The sequence below is a fragment of the Oenanthe melanoleuca genome, chromosome Z, assembly GCF_029582105.1.
Source record: "Oenanthe melanoleuca isolate GR-GAL-2019-014 chromosome Z, OMel1.0, whole genome shotgun sequence".
In the NCBI taxonomy this organism is placed as follows: domain Eukaryota; kingdom Metazoa; phylum Chordata; class Aves; order Passeriformes; family Muscicapidae; genus Oenanthe; species Oenanthe melanoleuca.
The window spans coordinates 72981483-73002743 of record NC_079362.1 but is presented as its reverse complement, the minus strand read 5'-3'; positions in this window follow the sequence as shown (position 1 = coordinate 73002743).

Genomic DNA, 21261 nt, shown 5'->3' with positions numbered 1-21261 from the left:
TTCACATTTGCATTTGCAAATACAAATCATATAATTTCCCTCTCGTTGTATGGTAAAAAATAGATGTAGAGGCAAAGGGAAGATGCTTTGGCTGCAGACCTGTCAGGGCAAGAGGCATCAGAGGACCTGCAGGTCTTGTAGGCAGAGCCTGCAGCAGCAGTAAGGGCTGGAATTCCATGTCAGCTACCTGGGATCCCTGCACAGTGCATTCAGATCTGCTTCATATCAAAGGCATCCTGCATGCTTGGTTGAGAAGCATGAAAGACAAGAATACTTATCTTTTTATGAATCTTAGACACTTTGTTCACTATTTAGAATGTGCCACAGCACTTCATGCTAACAGTCCCAAATATGTTCTCTGGAACATATTTATTTACAACAACTTTTTTTGTTTGTTTTTGGTTTTGGTTTTGCTTGGGGTTTTTTGTGGGTTTTTTATGTGTGTTTTTTTTTTTTTAATGACATTAGAAATCTTTTTGCAACATTCATTTTGGTGATTCAAGTCAGCACTTAAAAAATGGCCCAATTTTAATTTCCTTTTTTTTTTTTCTTATAATATTTCAAATGCCATTTCCATCTTCCTGGGAGAGCATGATAACAAAGACAGTAAGTTGGATGAAATAAAGAATCAAGAATAAGAACTAGAGTCTATTTCAAGTTGAACATTCAAGGATATACCCATGTGCTCAGGTATTTTATTTTCCCTCGAGTCAAATTAATTAATCTTTAATTCATGCCTATAAAACTAAAATTATTTCAGAGCAGAGAATGCTTGTACCTCATTTGTAAAATAACATATATGATACTTCTTCTTTATGCATTAAGGAGGGCACTTGCACATTCCTAGTGCCCTGTTGAAGCTTTGTCATTTAGCACAAAAAAGTTTCAAGATTCCTTAGATGTAAGGAGGGAAAATAGATTAAATTCCTGCAGGGAGGAATTGAACATAGCTTTCCCAGTCCTGGAGGGCTTCTATAACCACGGTGTTACTGTTATAAAGACAGTTTCTATCATTACATTTTCAATCTCATTCTCTGGAGGGAAGCTTACAGAATGTAACTTGGATTCACTGTATGTACTCTTCTGAAATACAGCCATGAGATCCAGGGATTTTGTTTTGTTCTTATTTATTTGTTCTGGGCTGTGAGTCCACCCACAGATTAAATTGCTTTTGTCAATTATGTCTTGGGGTGACATAATGAGAATTAATTGCTATTTGTAAATTGCAGTGATCTCTGGTATAAATTCCACTGCATATGCCAGGTCTTTTATTGATGTAACTTGTTTGACCATTTTCAGGCATTACATGGAGTAACTGGAAGTTAACTCCCTTGGGAGTTAATTTACCTTTCCACTATCCTGTGTACCTTGCATTCAGAAAAATATCTGACCAGGCACCACTCTTTCCTATGGTTTCTGCTCTTAAAATTGATTGAAAATTTATACATAGGATTGCTCAAGTTTCCTTACAAGCTGGAGACAAATCTAGCAGTTAAGATTCCTAGTGAAACATTGCATTTTTCATTGACTCTCCACTATTTCTTCTTTTTTAAAGAGCAACTTTAAAGCATGGTTGTAGAGATGTATGACACCTTTTGCCTTGCCCTTGTTGTATATGATTAAATTAATGCAATGAAAGGAATTAATTTGCCCTGACTATTAAATGCCATCAAAGGACTAATTTTTTCCTATCAGTCTTCCTCTGCCTCTGTGTTTTGAGTTTTGCCTTTCTTCATGGTGACTCACCCTGGTAGAATGTTTTCCCAAGGGATATTTGTCTAGTAGGTAGGTGATTTTATTTCTCATCTTGGTTAGAAGGTCACCTTTTGTCTGTTTACTTTGTTTTGCAGAGGTGTATTCATCTTTGTGCTCAAAACCCCTTCCCAGCATCCCTCCTGTTATCTGTTATATCCTGTTATATTATTACCAAAATAATCTGACTTGGAATGTCATATTAATTGCATCTACTTTTGAACATCCAGCTTGTAGATGTTTCCATCTGGGCCCTAATAATGGAATGTTTTGGGGTTTTCTTCTTCTTAAAGCTCCAAACAAAAACAAACAAACAAAAAACCCTGCACAAACTATAGAGAAAAATTTGTAGAAGGAAAATGTATATTTAGATTAAAGATTTTTTTTTTTTTTTTTTTTTTTTTTACCGTGAGGGTAGTGAGACACTGTCATGAGTTACTCAAAGAACCTATGGCTGCCCCATCCCTGGAAGTATCAGGAATAAAAGTATTTAATGTAGGATAGAATAGTCTCCATTTAAAACACTCTTTTTTTTTTTTTTTTTTTTCATAGAGAAACAGTGATGAGTATCTCAGACAGAGACATCTGTATTGTAACTGTCTAAAGCTAAGGAAGATGAATCCCATCCAGAAAAGAGAACTAACAGTATTGTATCAAAGACCACAAGAATATATTTCCTCTCTCTTCTCTTCTAGGCAGAGGGGAGCTGGCCACACATCACAAATAAGATAAAAGGCACAGCCAAAGTGAACAGATTAGCACAAAGCCATATGTAGAACCTCTCAAAACTGCTGACAAATAGTGCTGAACTTCTAACAAAATGCTAAAATTCAAAGCCTATTAAAAAAATAAACTGTGGGGGTGGGCACATGAAGGAGAAGGGACTGGGGAGAAGACAAGTGATATTCATTTAGTAAATTGTTCAGTGAGAAAGCCTCTAGCTTGTCCCTTGAGGTTGTTAAGTGTTCTCCTGCATTCAGCAGAACAGGAATGGTTTACATCACCTCTCCTATCAAAGAGATATTTGGGCTGCCTTCTCTCCAACCTACTTAACATCCTCATTTACATCTAGCTTTCTGACTTCTGTTAAATTTGGGCTCCTACTCCAGTGTCCTGCTACATGCTGCCATTCTCCTGTCCATCATTAAATTACTGCCTTTTCTTCTTCTCTTCCTCCTCCCTTCTTTTCTCTTCTTCTCCACCCTGCATCTCCCAGAGGTATTTGCATTTGTGTGGCAAATACACTGATTCTTTTCACATGGTTTGCTCCAGCATGACATGAACTATTTAATTGTAAATTATTAAGTCATCTGTACTTTCCTGAAATGATTCACAGTGGAATGACAGGAAATTATTCCTAGTGGAGTGACAGGATATGATATGATGAAATCACGATTCACATGTAAATTGGATGTCTGCTGATAGAAATCTGAAGTCCACAGAGAATTCACAAAAAGAAAATGCTGCAAGGCTTATCCATTGGTTAGATAATTTATTAATGGATAGCCCTTGTTTTAATACTATCTACTCGTAGTTGTTAAAACCCCAAGGGGATATTTTTTCCTTTCTTTAGTTGTAGCTTGCTGTGAAAATTTTAGATAAACAGCACTATTTCTAGTTTTTATATACATTCTTACATATATATTCCCCCTTAAGTATCTCAATTGCCAGCCAAACTCAAACACATTATCCATATATAGATACAACATAAATATTAAATATATGAATATTTAAAATATATTTATATAAAAGGATTGACCGCTAGCTGGCATAATTCACTGCAGTTTTATTACTTGAATGGAATTGTGCCAGTTTCATCCATGCTGATGTTCTGTAGACCACAGATTAAAGTGCACATAGATACTGTCATGCATCTTTATTTTTGTTCCTTCTACAAAGCTGTCTGCACAAATAATCTCTTTGGCTTCCTCTGATTTACTTTAAAAGTGTTACATTAATTTTAAATGTAAATTGCAATAATTAAATTTGACCTTATAAACTATCAGATGTGATGGGAATTTCCCTTCCTGATTTTTTTTTATCTTAAATTGGAAAGGAACCAGATCAAACAAGCAGGGAATTTCAAAGTCAAAACAAATACCATCCATGGCTAGGGACTCTGCTACAATAACAAAAAAGAAAACATATGTATGTATGTGGGTGTGTTGTGAGTGTATAATATAGATGTTAACCACAAAGTATCCAGCATCTTTAAATTTGTTTGTAAGACTGGCAGTAGCTCATCTTTTGTTGTTAAGGTGAAAAAAAAAACAAAAAAAAAACAACAACCCCTCACAATCAAAGTGACCCACATAGATATATGTATTTTTTTTCTTTTTTTAATAATGGATACTTTCAGATACCTCCTAAGGTCCTATTCCTCCTGTCATGTTTAAAGGGTTTATTGTTTCCAGAAAAGCTTTTGCTGCTCCCTCTGGAGACTGAGCTGATCTAAGGTAATATTAATTCTGTGCCTCTCGCTTGTCGGAACTCGACTTCAAACGGAATAAATGAGATGAGAGCTGAAAGAGAGGTTATGCAAGCTGTCATCCTCCATTGTGTTGGAGGCATCAATGACTCTCAGAACAAATTAGGTGTCACTCTACTAAATCGCAGTCAGAAAGGCAAATCAGTTTATAGAAGACTTATTTGGTCTCCTGGAAAGCTCTTGCATTCAGAGCACGGTTAATCTTCCTTTTCTTTCAGTAAATTTAAAAATCCTCGTTTTTTATTTCTTTTTTAAATCGAGGTGAAGCAGAATTTCCTCATGATGAGTCATAATGTTCCCCATACAATTTATGCTGATTAGTTCAGTCTAATTTCTCTTTCTTTAAAAGGAGAAAAAAAAAATCCCACAGAGATTTGTTTCACTCCTAAAAGAGAAGTGACTACATATGTTTTATTAGATTTCTTAATTTGGGGATTTTGGCTTTGGAAAGAAGTCTGTGGTGAAAAGAATATTTGAAAAAAGAAAGGAATATTTGTGAAGCTTGCCAAGTATGAATTGTTCCAGTTTTGTAAATCTCACTAACTCACTAATTCTATTCATTCTTTGTTAAGTGACTCCCAACCTATAGAAAAGGGATAACTACCTGTTTAATTGTTTCTCTGGCACTTGATTTAGCACATTTTGTTTTTTTCTTTTCCTTCCCCCAGTAAAGAGGCTAAAAGGATTTTGCAATCTAAGTTGCACAAGAAACTTTTTTTCTTTTACAATCAAGTGATGTGCTACCAGGTCTTCACAGAGACAGGCTTGCTCAGCCACTGTCTGAGACAAGAAAATTGCCATGCTTTAGCAAGATCAGGACAACTGTGGAATACACCTCACATAAACTGAGGTACCTATTCTAGTTCTAAAATTGGTCATTGCAAGGAATGAGTATGGTGCAAGAGGAGCAGGTCTGCAGAGTGAAAGAGCTGCAGTTGAGGGCCATTTTACATTTCAAAATACTTTTTTCAGATTATCTTTAACCTAGACTTATGAACTTGGATGCAACAGATTCTTCAGGACATCAAGTCAATTTTCAAGAGCATCTCTCAGTTTAGCTTGATCTAAAAGACCCTCCATGGTGTGCAATAACTGGGAGAGAACATATTTCCTCAAAAGTGTGTTCTTGACAAAAGCTGGAGATGTGACATTAGTTTCTCATAAAGTTCAAGATAAATGAAAAGCGCAGATTCTTAAAACTAAACTGGTTCTCAGGAGTCATTATGTCACTTTGTGATTGAAGTTGTGACTTGGGAAACCCAGTGTAAGGTTTCTCATGACAAATGACATTTAATTTGCTGTATTTTAGAGAAATCTTTAAACTTTGTCAGAGCCACATTTATTAAGCTTTCTATGGAAGACATAGAGAGAGCTAACTGAATAAAACAGGGTTTAAGGAAGACCTCAAGCTTATTTAACAGTTCCCTAAACTTTCTAGCGGGAAATATGGAAGAAAACCCAGAAATTAACTCTCCTTATCAATAGTTATTCAAGTAGCTAACCTTCTCCTCGAGCAGAACATGTGAAAAAAGACAACCCAAACAAGAGAGGAACCAGAGACACTCCTTCTCCATTCCAAATGACAGGAAAATTGTCTATGCAGTCGAGGAGTGGGGAGTTCTGTAACTGAAGGACCATCCTGCTTACTTTGAAACAGACTTAAAATCAGTCCTCTTATCTTTTTGGCCAAGTTCTGAGACCATACACAAATTGTGTATTTGAAAATTAGGCTTTGTGAATCAGTGCCATTGAAATGTTTCTGCATCAGGAGATAAGCAGTGCACTTTTGAATCTCCTCAGGCACAAGGGGGATCTGAACCCAGATCCCCCACATGCTGGAAGGTGGATCTAAGACTTAAGACATAAAAACATAGTTAATTCCCTCCATTCCGACCTTAAAAATAATAACAAAAAATACTTTTGCCTGAGCTTGTTTGTTTGTTTTCATGAAGATGAGACAGAGGGATTATGTTTGAGGATCCCAAATAGAAAAGAAATTCCTCTTTACTGGCAATGTTAAGGTGGAAAAATTTTGAAGTGAGAGGGATATTTATCAGCATTTCATAGAATCATGGAAGTTTGGAAAAGACCTTTAAGATCATTGAGTCCAGCCTTTTACTCAGCAATGCCAGGACCATCACTAACCCATATCCCCTGCTTTTTGTAGGATATCCCCATATCCTACATGCTTTTTGAACACTTCCAAACCTGATGTTGCCACCACTTCCCTGAAGATTGCCCCAAAAATCTTAGTAATTCTCTACCTCCCAAACACAAAATCCATTCTTTACATCTTGCCACAGTGGCTGGAACCTAAAAAATTAAGCTATGTGATAATAAATGGATCAGAATCAGGATGTTGTCGTATGAGAAGCCACATTCTCAGGGAACATCACAAGAACTCAATGTCTAAATGTTTATGGATTGTAAAATGCTATTGTAAAGTAAAATTTCCTAGATAAAAGGAGGAAGGAGGATCAATATCAGTGTCAGCTCTATGATATTCAAGTGATGACACCTCCCTTTTTTCTGAGCTCCTTGTGAAGGCTCCCAAGCAGAGGTTCTAAACAGATAACTAAACATTTTCTATAAACGTTTCTTCCAAATAACAAACATATTTGGTTTGACTGAACTCATACATCATTTATACTCCCTTTCTCTTCGTATTTTGGCTATTTAGATAAGTGGAAAGATTCCTTGCAGAACCAGCTCAACTTTAAGCATATTGCAACTATTTGGAAAAAAAAATTCATATTTATTTTGGGGAGTGCCCATGGTGTAGGAGTCACTTTGATGAGTTTGATGTACAAAATAAAGTAGAGGAAGGAGCTTTCAGACAGTGAAGCAGCACAGGCCTGATAACCCAGAAGATACTGAAAAGAGGGGCATCCTTTCTAGCTGAAAGCTGTCTTGTTTTATCTTACATTCTCCTCCTAAGATAGGGGGCAAAATCAAGGCTAACCTTTTATGTAAAAAAGATGTGCTTTCACATGGGCTGATTTTTCTGGAGATAGGTATAAAGTTCTCACAAAGGCAATATCTTTGTATGTGTGTAGTACCCTAACCTCAACTGCTCAGAGATAAAAATGACAAAGTACTCCCACAGGTAGAAATTTGAAAATTCCTGAAAATGTTGAACCATGTACCTAACTATGTTTTCTTTTTTCTCAGACAGTGACAAGGTTTAGATTTACCAAATGGAATTTCTAGAGATGTTTGAAAGTTAATAAATAAATAAATCTCCCAAGAAAGGTGGATTTCTTGGACAAAGGGAAAAAACACACTGTGTATACCACACAAATTGTATTCAAAGCAGTGAGAAAAGCTAGGCATGCTGATGCTAAACCATGCTTATGGTTTCACTTATTTGATGTGTTCATGGAGTGCATCAAAAATGGGATGAAAATCGGTGAAAGACGGGAAACAAAGGGAAGGAATAAATAGTCAGTGGCACAAGGTGAACAGTGGGATGCCTCTCCTCATTGTTCTGCATTAGATCTCGTGTTTGAAATCTGTATTAATGATCTTGAAAGAGGGTAATACTGAGGTTAGCAAAACTTGCAGATGACACGAAGTTATTTAGCAAGCACAGACCAGAGAGATCGTGAGGAACTTCAAAGAGACTTAGCTAAACCATGTGGGGGCAAATGAAGTTCAATGCCAGTAAATGCAAAGTAAGCCATACTGAAGGGAAAAATATAAATTAAACTGCTTGTACATCTGACAGGGGTATACATTCACTGTCTCAACCAGGAAAGGAATCTGGGTATCAATGAAGACAGATTTCTCTACCATATGCAGCTGTAGTTTTAAGAAAAAAAAAAAAAAAATTCAAACAAGATGTGAGGCTTCATAAGAACTGAGATAGGGATTGATGCAGTAAATACTACACAGCCAACCTATAAATCAAAATGTGGTCTCATCTGGAAAAAGTTGTGAAGTATGATTTCACTACTGTAAAAACAAAATAATAAAAAATAAGGAAAAAATTGACAAATGAAAGTGATCCTTTGGGGAAAAAAAAAAAGAGGAAAATAATCTGTCACATAGAATGATTGAAAAGATTGGGAAGAGTTACCTTAGAAAGGAGAGGGACAAAAGGACATAATGAAAAGATAAAAATAAATGACTGAGGGAAGATAAATTAGGTGCTCCTCTCCTCAGTAAGTGTCAGGACAAGACAATGTGCAATAAAATTAAGGAGGCCGGCAAGTTCAAAACAGATAAAAGGCAACAGTGTTTTTTTTTTCCTACAATGAGTGATAGAGCCAGGGAGCCTTCTGAAATATCAGAATTGATAACTAAAGGACACTTCAAGTAAATATTTTAACAGATAACAAGAATTGCTAAAGTGGAAATAAAAAGGTCAAATATTTTTGGGAAGTATTTGAAAGCTCTCTTTTTAAAGCCAGATTTCTTGAAGTTTCATTGGAAGAGCTCTTCTAGCCTTGTGCCCAAATCCCACAAACTTTGGAGGAAAGAGACCCTGAGGACCTAGTAGCTCATACTGGGGTTAGTTAACATAATGTGATTTCTATATTTGAGCATGCTGAGCATCAGTCTTCATGCTCTGCACATAGAATGTTACTTCAGCTTTGCATCAAATATTTGTTTCCAGACATTCAGCCAGGAAAAGTTCCTTGGCACCCACATGGCCATTTAGGAGGAACACTAAGGATCTGTGTGATGGCCCATGTTTACTGTCCCAAATTCTTTTACACACAGTGCTCACAAATCATGGGGATGAGACACTGGGCTACAGGATTCAGGATCAGTCCCACCAGAACAACACTTTTTCTAAACTGTGAATAGATCCAGGCTGCCTAAACTGATACAACCTGTTATTATTTGTCCTCCCCCTCTCCTGGGCTGCTTGCTTCACCAAATCATCAATATTTATCTTTCAGAACTGCAGGTTTGCCCACTGAAGGTGTGATGAATGCCCCTGTGTTTGTAGGCTGTCAAGCACAACAAGGCTCCCACCTCATTGAAGCCTTGGGTTGTGAAGCATCAGAAACTTGAAGGAGTATCAGTCCATCCCAGGGAAGGAGCAAAGGAGACACGTTCCTCCCTTCAGCCTGGAGTACCCCACATCTGACACTCTGAGTGCTGAGCCAAACCTCTGCTGTCTGGCAGCTCTCTGACACTCCTCTTTACAGTCATTAAAATGGAAATGGCATCTGACAGACATGAACATCATTTCACTTCCAGCTCCCTCAATTATCTCCTCCTTTCCACTGCCCTCCCACTCTCTGTGTGGTGAGAGAAATATGTTTTCAGAACTGTCATTTTAAAGAGTAAATACTTGAACCATCAATAACTGTGTGCACTTTGCCCCAGCTGAATGAAAACCTCCTTTGTGAGCATAGAAGCAAATGATGCACAGCTAAGTAGAAAGAAGCTACCTGAATGTACTTATTTCAGCTAACTATTTCTGTATTATGATAGCCTGCTTCCAGTAGATCAAAGAAACCTGGCAGTGTTGTTTTTTTCACACTGTGAGAAGCACAAACATCATTTAAATGCCCCCCCTCAAAATATTCATGCATCAAAAATCCGTTGAAGGCTCAGTCTATTCCCAAGCTGGCTTTCAGCCAACATTGTTATGTTGTTGCTGCATCATGATGGAAATAGAAGACAGCAGAAAACAACAAACAGCAGAGAAAAGTCTTTTAAAACAAATCCAAACAATTAAAAACAAAACAAAACAAACAAAAAAAAAATTTACCACTATTTAAAATTTCAGTGATAGCAAAACTCACTGATAATTGTTCAGTTATTGATTTAGCTTTACAAAATGAGATTTTAAAGGCTGAATTCTAGGTTCTGTATTCAGAGCTTTTCTAACCCTCAGTCTGAGGGTTTTTATTTTGTTCTGTAAAATATATATAGCACATGGATGCTTTTCTCACTTGATGGAAGTGCTATAGTTTCACTGAAGCTGACAATTACCTCTTTCATAATGAAGGTCAAGTAAGTAAGGAGATTAAAAGTAAATGGAATTTCTTGGTATCTGGTGAGCTTTTTCCAAGACACAGGGTGAATAGTCTTGCATCAGACCAATAATATCTTCATGACCTCATATCTGAGAAAGCTGTGGAGTTTCTACTTAGATGCTCGAGTAGATGGAAAATCTAAGTAAGTTATTCAAATGTTTAGTTGTCCTTATCTAATCTTATAATTAAAAAACAGAAAAACAAACAAACAAAAAACCTGCGAACATCTCATGGTATACAGAGAAGACTTTTTAGAGAACACAAAGAGGAAATCTGCATCATCTTTTTGAATGCAAAAAGCACCCCTTAGTTAAAATGCTAGAATGTCCTTTGTTCTGCTAGGATAAACAAAATCCAAATCTCTCTCTTCATTCCACGAAATTCATAAAAAACAACCATGTCATCATCCCAGGAAGAAGCTGAGGAAGCTGCTAGGCTCTACAGAACTTGGACTTACTCAAAGGTTTCTTGGCAAAAGTATTGGCAATCCCTGTCCTGTGCGCTGAAACTGAGGCACTGTGTACACAGAGCTGCAGCAGTACAGAGACCCTCAGAAGGGCAGTCTGATTCAATTTCAGCTGCATGGATGTAATGTTTGCATTTGATTTTCAACTCTTATTTAATAAAATATGTGTCCCTTTACATGTACATATGTGTGTGTATATATATATATATCTGTGTGTGTGTATATATATATATGTATATGCATATGCATATGTATATGTATATGTATGTATATATATATACATGTATATGTATATGTATATGTATATGTATGTATGTATATGTATATGTATGTATATATATGTATATATATGTATATATATGTATATGTATACTTGTGTGTTTATACATATATATACACATATGTATATGTATGCTTGTGTATATATACATACATATATATTTTTCTTTTTCTATAGTATATGCACATGTATAATCCTAACTCTGGAGAAAGAAATAACATTCAGAATTACAATCATAGAAACATCAGGGCTGGAAAACACCTCCAAGACATCAACTCTAACCAAATCACTCAGTCTCAGATGAACATCAGTCTCAGATCAAGTCCAGTGTGAATGGCAGCATTCCCAGAGCTCTTCCAGAGAACTGCTGGTGGGAGGCAGATGTGGATTTCACAGAACCATGGAATTGTTTGGGTTGGAAGGGACCTTCAGACCATCTCATTCTACCCTTGCCATTGTCAGGGGCACCTTTGACTATCCCAGGTTGCTCAGAGTCACATCCAACCTGGCCTTGGACACTTCCAGGGATGGGGAATCTACAGCTTTCCTGGGCAATCTGTGCCACCTCACCACCCTCACATTGATTAATTTCTTCTTCACATCTAATCTAAACCTACTCTCATTTAGAAGTCGTTGCCCCCTGTTCTATCATCATGGTTAACAGAGATGTTGACATAGAAATGTGTCTTAAGAATGAGTAGTAAAATGCCTCATAAGTCTAGATGCCTATGAGTTTTGGTGGTTGTGAAAAAAAAAAAAAAAGTCTCTATAAAATAATTTATATTTATGTAGATCAGATTTCATCTAGACTTTGAGAGATATCCTTAGAAATCTTGATTTCTCAGCTTCAGTTCTCCAGTTCATGTTCTTCTCTGGTGACTTCCAACACAATTCTCTAACTTTTCTCCATTCTGTGCAGCCCTGGTGCCCTGGAAAGCTCTGTGATTCTTGGAGTGCAGTACATGGGAACTGTGGAAACAAAGGTCATTTGACAATCTTTGCTGTGAGCAGGACAGCCTGGACCACTTCACTCTCTTCCCTTCAGCCTTTCACCATCAGTTCTTTGGCTCCCCTGCAAATTCTTGTGGAATTCATTGTTGGAGATCATCTCTCTGGTCTTGATGTCTTTTAGGCAAGGCAGGGCTGTCATTTTAGGCCTATGAGCTATATTTGCTGGTTGATGGATGCCTCCACATTGCCAACTGAAAATCATCCAGAAGTCAGCCATAGCAGATGTGCCATGTAATTACACTGTCAAGGAAGAATTCCAGACATTGGCCTGGTAATTTTAAGAATCCATTTCTGTCCATCAGAACATTCCCAGTTACTTTTTTCCTAGATATCCTAGCATTTCAGCTTTTTTTTTTTTTTTTCCTTTTCCGTGATGAGATATGTATTTCAGCAGAATTTTAAGACACAAAAGCCAAGCAAGATCTCATGTTATATCATGCCTATGGCTGACACATCTTGAGCTGGGAGTCTAATCACCCTAATCACCCTTCTTATCCTCCTTAAGGGTAAGGCATGTGAGACAGAGACCTGCTTGCAATCCTTCAGAGCTGAGGTGGCACAATTCACCCACTGGAGTGATGATGCTTTACATCTGCTGGTAAGGAAGCTTACAGTTCAACTGGCCTTATTATATGGGGACTTCATTTAAGAGACTAAATGCAGGAGAGCTGAAGCCACAGACAGGCAAGGAGACCTATATAATAATTTTTTTTTCTTTATTAGACCTCAGATACAGCGTGAATCAAAGCACAAGGTGCCAGAGTTCCAATGTTACAGCATCTGATATACTGTGCTTTGGGCACCCTCACATTCAGGACAGTTGCTTAGCAACTGGGATACAGGCTGAGGATATAGAGAGTCTGGGATCTTTTCTCTGCCCAACACGATTAGCATGACTTGGATAAATTACTTCACCTTTCTGCATTTCTCTTTCCCTTTATACATTTATTTATTCTGTCTCCTACCAAATGCTTCAGCAACTCCTTTGAAGATATCACAGCCTTCATGTAATGAAATTATTCATCTCCTATGAAGCTGCAGATCCTGGACAATGACTCGGGTGTCACCTCCTTTTGCTACCTGCCTTTCACAGGTGATCACCTTCTCCTTAACAGTGTTCATCACCAACACAAAAGAGCTGCCACATTCACTGCATAGCAGTGAGAGCATTTCAGCAGGGAAGCTCTTTTAGTCTGTGTATGAAAATTTCTGAGTGCAAACCATTTCCAAAAATCTAAGATGGCATTTGGCAGAATGTCAGTAGACTTTATACAATAACACTATCCAACTAGACATATTAGGAGAACAGAATCTGCAAGACAGCATACTTTTGGCTCTGTTACACATTCGTGCTGCTGCCACAACCACCAGCACCAGAAAATAAAGACAGGTGGAAGGACAGTAGGGCTAACATTGGACCTTTGTGGAGGCATTCTTTGCTTGACTGATGGTTTGTAACTGCTCATCATGGACAGTGAGCTGAGGGGTTTTGTCGTCCAAGTAAGGAGCTCTGGCTGATCAGCAGATGAATGAAGAGTTGGCTCCAAAGTCTGTAACCCTTTGATTTCATGGTTGTTTTCTACATCCTGATCTCTCTGCAGCTGCCACCTCAAAGAACAGGGTGAGAGTAATTGTGTTGGCTTGCCTCCAAAGCCTGGAGGAGTAGTCACTTGCTACTCTCCCAGATTATCTGCCAAGCAAACAGAAAGGTTAATGATGTAGAGCTTGATTACTCTGGTAGAAAGAAAGCAGTCAGCTTGATCCAAAAATCTTTATTGTGTGTGTAAGGGAGATGCATTAAAAGGATTCAGAACTGGAATACGTTGTCTCCTCCATTCTGTCTTTGAACATGGGAGTATTTGCCTTCTGGCACATATGGTCTTGTAAGTAATAGCTTTCTGCTGCACATACATCTTTTTGCCCGAAGCTTGTTGTTTAATTTTAAGACATTTACAATAGTTTTGTTGTTAAGAAAGCCAGTCTTCTTCAATATCAGCAGAATAAACATTTGAATGTATGCATCCCTGGAACAGATTGAGCACCATTAGTTGAAGTATGTACATATAAATACATGTTTTTATACAAAAATACATACATAAGCGTGTGTGAGAGACACTGTGTCTGTGTGTATGCATGTATGTGTATACCATAAGCACATGATTTTTGGTGCTCATCTCTGAGATAAATGTAAACAAGGTGTATCAAGTAAAATGCATCAACAACTCTGACAACACCCCAGAAGAAAAAAAAAAATAAAGCAAAGAAAAAACACAAAGGGATGAGAAGCCAAAATAAAAACAATCAGAACCTGCCAACTAAACAAATGAACAAAAACAAAACTACAGGATTGGGAGGATAAAGGAGATCTTACCTTGGTTGGAGACTGTAAAATTTGGTTAGTTAGGTGTTTATAAAGCCTGGCTTCCTTTTGTAACAGCATTCTGCTTTGTGGAAATGTTTAATGATATAAAAAGTAGCAAAAACGAAACTTTATCAACCCACATAAATTGAAATCTTTCAGCCTTTGGTTAAAAACCAGAATACTCTGGCCCAGAACTGAAATACTGAAGCCAAAGCCCAATATATTTTCTTCCACAGTGGTTTATGGACTTTATAATTCAGAAGCATTCTTCTTACATTATTCCTTGGGGATTTGATTCTTTGGCAGAATCATATATTGAATCTAGGGAGGAAAAATTATTTTGTCCTCCACACTTTACCTTACAGTGACTTCTGAAAAATTTAAATTTTTAGGAGGAAAGAAAACTATCTTTGAGATTGGCTCTACATTTTACTTACCTTATGGTGAAGAACCTGGAGGAAAAGAAGTTCATGATAATTTGTTATCTCTCTTCTCCTGCCAATTCCTGATTACTCTAACACAGTTTGTGATTTGCAGCTAGTTTAAATTACTTTATCTAAGGAGTTTCCACTTTGGCTTTTTACATTATTCATATTATAATAGAGCTTAATATAGTTATCTTTAAAATGAAAACTCCAACAAAGATGTTTTTGTTGAGCACTGGATGGGTTTATCACTTCTGTTTAACACATTGTTTTTTACTAGATTCTAATTAAAAAATGGCATTTATTAACTTCTCCTTGAGCTTGTATTTATATTTTTGATGTCACTTAAGGGGAAATCAGGGTGCCTGTACTATATTTCTAAAGATAGCTGCAGGTCTAAGATGTAGGGACCATGTCTCAGCCTCAGGGCAGGTGTGATCCCTGTCCTACTGTGTTGGCTGCTCATCTTTTTCACCTTGTGTCTTAAGATAAAATGCAATGGACATCTACACAAGTGTTTCAAGCACTCTTAGGGAAGAAAACCTCATCTGAAAATAATAAAACATAGGAAAAATCAACAGAATCTTAGTGGGGAAAAATATGGTGCACTCATGCCACTGAGGAAAGAAGATTCTATAAGGCAAAGAGCTAAAAACCAAGATGAAAAGATCTCTATTTATAAGCAAGAGGATTACAAGTGGGAAAGAAGTGAGTGAAGAAAGAATTCAGGACAAATGAAAGCAGCTATGGAAAAAGATCATCAAAAACACAGAAAATGTTTGGAAAAGCTGGAGGGGGAGGAAGGATGCCACCAAAGTTGCCTGGAAGTCACAAGCTGACAAGTCAAGGCAGGCTTTCAAAAACTAAAAGTCAGGAAATGTCATTCTTCCTAAACATCCACAGAGGCCCTGGGGCACAACAAAGGAAATCCACTACAGCTGCATGGCAATTGGTAAATTCTTGTTATCATGCTATGTGCCAAACTCCTTTCTCTTTGCTCCCCTAATTCATCTGTCAGCATGTGGGGGTAATCCAGACATTGAAGGGACTTGTGTGCAGAAACGTCAGCTGGGAGACAACCCTCAGCCCTTGATGGGGAGATGAATTTATAAAAATCTCAAAATACAGAGGAGAGGAGCAAGAAGCTTGGTTCTGGGAGGAAGAGGTGGCAGAGAGTGGGCGAAAAAATGAGGCCAGTTTTCCAAACCACACTAGCTCAGTAATTAGCCCTAGAGCCATGGCTTTAAAGCAGACAGTAAAGATTAATATCATGCCATCTGAAAACAATTTAATCCTATAATTTTGAGTAAATAATGCTTCAAGTTTCTACAAAACAGAGGCTCCACAAGAAAACATTCATGGCTCTAATTTTTGAAACATAAGTGATGTAGCATGAGTATGTATATGTGTGTGTGTGTGTATATGAAAACTTTTTATTTTTATTTAACTGACAACAAATACAGTTCTGCTTTATCTTCAGAAGCCACAGATGAGGATGTGTGGGCTTTCTGAGCTGGATTACAGGCCACTGAAGAAACCCAGAGGAAAGGGAGGATAAAAAAAGAGCTATCACTTTGCCTAGCCAGTGACAGCAAAACTCCTTCTTCTCCACTACCTGCACATCCTTCTTTGCATAGCAAATATCATCTCTCTGGAACAAGACATTTTCAAGACATTGTGAGCTGCTGAAAACCTTTCTGGTGGTCTAGGTAGGCCAGGATTTAAAAGCCAGGCTCTGCTGGGGGAGCTGGGAACAGCTGGCACAGAGGATGCTGAGAGTGCCTGGTGATCCTCCGCAGGGTCCTCCAGGGGCTGAACCCAGCAGGTTTACAGGTGTTTTGTGCCTCTGAAGTGCCTCCCTTGTGCTTTCATGTGAGGCATACCTGCCTCTAGGGTGTAAGTCTTCCTTAAAGAGGGGGAGGAAATTGGTATTTGTGTTGCTTCACTGTCTTTGTTATATCCCTGCTAATTACAGCACTGGAACAAAACCGAACACAACATTAAACCACTTGTCCTTACAGGAGAAGAGATTTGGGTGGATTAACCTGCCCAAAAGATGTCTGTGAGGTACATTTAGGTACATTTCTTTCTGGGGAACATCTACTCTGCTCTCTTGACTGAAGGCAAATACAGAAGATCTCGAAAATGAATGATTTTTAAATATCAGTTTCCATTTGCAGCATTTGATGAGACTAGGGAAGGCTAATGTAGGTCTTAAAATAACATGATAAAACAGTTACCTTTTCTAAGACTGATATCAGTGCAAATTTCCTTTTTTTCTTATTTTCTTTCTCTCATTTTAAAGGTGACAAATTTGATGTAGCATTTATTACTCCAAATGGCAACATGACATGCTTAAGAACAACCTATGAAAATAGGGAAAAGGAAGGAAAATACATGGAGTTTTTGTGCATAAAAATGGTGTTGGATAGAAGATTTCAGGATTTCCATTCCCCTGAGCTTGTTTCTTCTCTTATTTGTCTTTCCTCCATAAATTTACCACAGTGTCACTAAGTTGATGTTTGAATATACCTCCAGGCATTACTCTACACCTAATAATCCTACAATAAATACATTGTGTGATTGGTACCAAAAAAAAAAAAAAAAAAAAAAAAAAAAGACAGCATGCTTTTATTTAGAGTGGTATAAAAATCTCATGTAGATTTAAAAGGATAGAGCATTTCACTCCCCACAGTTTCAATTATAGTAGTGTTATCAGTAGCAGGTGGAACATTCATGTACTAGAAACTTTATTAAGAAAAAGTTCACAAGACTGTCTTCAGATAACAGGAGCAAAATACAGTAAATGAACTGTAATAGAAAATAAAAAAAAGAAAATCCAGTAATAGACCACAGGCCCTCTAACACACCTCTTCTAATTATAGTTTTCAGTTTCCTGCAAAACAAGTGATAATCCTTATGTCAGGTGTGCACATTTGGAGATGGAGTATATTTTCACCAGATATCCCAAACACTGTTTAAAACAAAGGATATTATTGCAAAGAAAAACAGAGATTACTCTCATTTTTCAGACCATAGTGTCTCTCCCCTTGCTCGGGGTGTCAGCAAGTTCACATTGACACTCTTGCCTGCTTAGACTACTGCTTTATTTTCACTAATAAAATAAATCATTAAACCCATCTCATTGTCTTTCTCTTAGCATGGAATGACACCCAGGATGGCAGGGAGGACACTCAGTGTCCATAGTGCAGCTCAGCAGAACAGGACAGATGCTCAAAAAACCAATTTCCAATCAGGAGCAAGCCAGTAGAGAAACCAAGTGAATCAAAGAGTGGTGGGAGGCTAAAGTTCTACAAGGCACAGCTGAGGGTACTGGGAATAAAAGAGGTTCAAGGAGAAACTTCTCCCTCTCTACCCCTGCCAGAAAAGAGGTTAAAATTGGAGGGCTGGACTTTTCTCCCAGGGAACAAGCTACAGGAGAAGGGGAAATTGGCCTGGAATTGCACCTGGAGGTTTAGATTTGATCTGGGGAGTTTTCCACACTGAAGAGAAGCTGAGCATTGACACAGGCTCGTGTCAGCATCACCATCCCCAGAAGTGTTCAAAACACAAGTGGACATGGCACATTTTGTTATGATTTAGTAGTCATGGTGGTATTGGTTGAAGGTTGGATTTGATGGTGTTGGGGACATTTTCCAACCTTAATGATTATATAATTCAAAAATCTTTTTGCCTGAATTGAGGATTATAGCTACATATAGACAGGATTATATAGCTACATTGAATTAAGTCAGATATTGGTCCAGGAAATCTTTTCACTGCACCATTTCATTACAGATGAGCAATTAGATTTCCAGTAACTCTATGATTTCTTTTTTTCACCTGCAACTAAGTAGTTTATGATGAAGACATTGATAAATCATTCACATTTTTTAATAAAATGAAAAGTATGGTCTGCTGCCTGCTAGCCACAGGAGCCATTTAGATTTCTAACAAAGATTTTCCAAATTAAGGAGCAGAATGAGTTTATGTGTATGTGTAAGTGAGTAAAGATGACTGTTTTACTTATTTTATAACATTCATACACATTATGATCTTGAAGCACTTGAAGTCAACCACATAAATATATATAAAATCCTTCCCAAAGCTTCTAACCCAATCATTCTTCTTTTGCATTGTCTGGGGTTTTCTTATTCTTGATCTGTCAGGTCAGGAATCCCAAATTTGATCTTTTGAACTGGAGGTTTCTTTGGAAACCCTTCAAAACAAAAACAAACAAGCAAACAAACAAAAACCAAACAAAAAAAAAAAGCACAAAACAAAACAAACAAAAAAATATCACAAACAAAATGAGCAGAAAGCAAAATGTTGGGCTTTAGCTGATAGACCATTAAAAAAAAAAAAAAAAAACAAACAAAAAAAACACCCATGATCCTGAAACCTATAATTTTACACAAAACAACTATGCTTCTCAATCCATAAAGAGAAACCCAAATCCTTCCAGAGTGGGGCAATATTCCTGTGCTTGTTCTCCATAATAAGATTAGCCAGGCCTGTAAAAGAACAATTACATCACTACTAAGCATTTTAGATTTTAATCTTCTGAATTCAACTGCTGGAGTCAGAAAGAACCAATAATTTATTTTCTCATGGGGTGTTTTTTCAGAGACTTTTTTATGACATGTCCAATTTAGGCTGATGAGAATGATATGTACTAAAACCAAGTTTTAGTACATGTAGCATGCATTTGTCTCTGAAGTCTGTGAGCATGTGAGTCATAATGGCTTCAGGTTGTAAGAAACATCAATGATGAAAACATTAAACCACAAAAACAAGTTGGCCTTATAATGGTTCATTTGCTCTGGAGAAAAATAAATAACTAGATGAAATCTCTTTTAATAACTAGGAAGATTGTCATGGACTATTCATTTCATCTGGCAGACATTTTCAGGCTATCTCCTAGAAGATTATTATTTCTACATATTTATAAATGACTGTATATATTTATTATACTTTTATTTACAGCCATGCTATGATTCACTTTAGAATTCAAGGCAGAGAGCTATGTAGATCAAAACTCTTGATATTTAACCACAGACAGAAGGTGGGACAGAAATTAGAGGAAGGTAAATGACAAGAAGTTTCATAACTGTATTCAAATATTTTAAAAACACCACAATAACACATTAACAGTGTTTCCTCAGGAAATTAGACCTTTTTGATAATTGAACCTTGGAGGTTTGGTAGCTCTGGATGTGACTAATAATAACTCTCAGCCTTCCAAACATCCAGTTCAGAGGGCTTGCAATTTTTGAAGCTGGAAGGTGATGTTTGCTGGAAATGGATCAATTTACAGACAAGAAAGTGATCAAGAACACAGGGAGGATTGGGGCCCAGCATGTGCCAGGATATGGAAGACAATTATGAGGAGAGAATTCTTGGATTCAGAGATAATTCATTGACTGGGGACTTACACCTCTAACCTGTAACTGGAAATCTTGTTCCAAGAGGCAGTTTCCTGGCTACAGCACTTCTGAGCACTGTCTCTCAGAAATCCCTTTGGGCACCTGCCACTTAGGATCATTTAGCAGCAAGTGCTGAAATAGCAGAGAATTTAGGTTTTCTTTCCCCAACAGGGATGCTGAGCTACAGAAATAGAAATACTTTGCTCTTTTGTCAGCAGTGGATAAAATATCATTTCAAGTGCAATGAGAAATATTGTAAACAAACTGCAATTTTTATGCTATACCTGAAGATGAAAGTCAGTTTGGCTGCTTAATAACCTCACTCTAAAAAATCCGTCACGGAAGACAAGTGACTGCAGGTCTCATTAAGGAAACCTAGCTCTTAAAAAGTTGCTTTGGCAACTTTAGCTATCCTCTTCAGGATTGCAATGCCTTCTGAATAGCAGTCTGATATTTGTTACATCCACAACAAATGTACTGCACATTATTAGGTCAAATAATAATAAGCTGCTGTTGACTCTGGCAAGTATAATTTCTGTTCATCTTTCCTTCATGTGAATATTCACTGGTCAGCTTCTTTTATGTATCATCCCAACAAACATAAGATCATAGAATGGTTTTGGTTGGAAGAGACCTTAAAATTTTTCTCATTCCAACCCTCTGCCATGGGCAGGGACACCTTCCACTGTCCCAGGTTGCTCCAAGCCCTGCCCAGCCTGGTCCTGAACACTTCCAGGGATGGGACATCCACAGCTTCTCAGGACAACCTGTTCCTGAGCCTTAGCATCCTCATAGTCCAGAATGTATTCCTAATATCCAGTCTAAAAAATGTGTTTCAGAGGGAGAAAGGGAAGAACCAGCCCTGTGAGTCAGTTCAGAGAGATCTCTGTGTCTAACATCTCATGGAGGATACAGGACACCTGTGAATGGGGATTAATAGGAACAAGAATCTGTTAGGAAAAGATGGTGAAGAGATGAGAACAATTCTGAAGGGAGAGCAAGTAGTCATGGAAGGACTCAGTCAGTGCTCAATTTCTTTTTTTTTTGTTAGCTTG